The 1,131-nt window shown below is 42.8% G+C and overlaps 1 non-coding gene across 1 annotated transcript; it reads right to left on the bottom strand.

Annotated features, from left to right (window-relative positions):
• Positions 1-583: 583 nt before the first annotated feature.
• On the bottom strand, positions 584-721 carry LOC114811721. The gene has a single exon (XR_003759417.1). It is a non-coding gene; the product is annotated as a small nucleolar RNA SNORA7 (small nucleolar RNA).
• Positions 722-1,131: the final 410 nt, after the last annotated feature.

Genomic DNA, 1,131 nt, shown 5'->3' with positions numbered 1-1,131 from the left:
GATTAAGACTGTGAGCCTCAGGTGGGATAACCTGATTACCTTGTATCTACCCCAGCGCATAGAACAGTGCTTGGCACATAGTAAGCACTTAACAAATATCAACATTATTATTATTATCAAGTTGACTCTGATCCATAGCAACTCCATGGACCCATCTCTCCCAGAATGCCCTGCTTCTTTCTGCAATCATCCTGGTAGTGTAACCATAGAGTTTTCTTGGTAAAAATAATAATAATAATAATGTTGGTATTTGTTAAGCGCTTACTATGTGCAGAGCACTGTTCTAAGCGCTGGGGTAGATAGAGGGTAATCAGGTTGTCCCACATGAGGTTCACAGTCTTAATCCCCATTTTACAGATGAGGTAACTGAGGCACAGAGAAGTTAAGTGACGCCCAAAATCATACAGCTGAGAAGTGGCAGAGCTGGGTTTCAAACCCATGACCTATGACTCCCAAGCCTGTGCTTTTTCCACTGAGCCACGCTGCTTCTCTACAGAAGTGGTTTATCATTGTCTTCAGTAAACTTGAGTCTCCACCTTCGACTTTCTCCCATGTCACTGCTTCCCAGCACAGGTGAGTTTTGACTTGTAGCAGATTGCCTTCCACTCGCTAGCCATTTCTCAAACTAGGAATGGAATGGATAGGCCTCTGTTTGACTCTCTCTCCGGTAGTCAAGACTGGTAGAGTACTGGAAACTCCCCAGGTGTGATCCTGAGAGGGATGGCACTCATGTATATAACTGTAATTTATTTATATTAATGTCTGTCTCCCCTTCTAGACTCTAAGCTCATTTTGGGCAGGGAATATCTCTGTTTATTGTTATATTGTAATCTCCCAAGCACTTAATACAGTGCTCAATAAATACGACTGACTGACTGACTCCAATCCACAGAGCTTGGAGATGATAGCCAACAAGGAGGGCAGGTGGGTGCTGAAAACAAAAATGCCAGGTAAACAGACATTTCTGGTGCCAAATAGACTGTAAACTCATTGTAGGCAGGGAATGTGCCTACCAACTCTGTTGCATTGTTCCTTTCCTAACACTTAGCACAGTGCTCTGCACATATTAAGTGCTCAATAAATAAGATTGATTGATTGACTGATATGAGTCCTGACCAGAAGACAAAACAG

This window comes from Ornithorhynchus anatinus, chromosome 4 (genome assembly GCF_004115215.2).
Source record: "Ornithorhynchus anatinus isolate Pmale09 chromosome 4, mOrnAna1.pri.v4, whole genome shotgun sequence".
Lineage (NCBI taxonomy): Eukaryota > Metazoa > Chordata > Mammalia > Monotremata > Ornithorhynchidae > Ornithorhynchus > Ornithorhynchus anatinus.
Note: the sequence above shows the minus strand (reverse complement) of the source record. Positions and strands in the feature narration are given on the sequence as shown.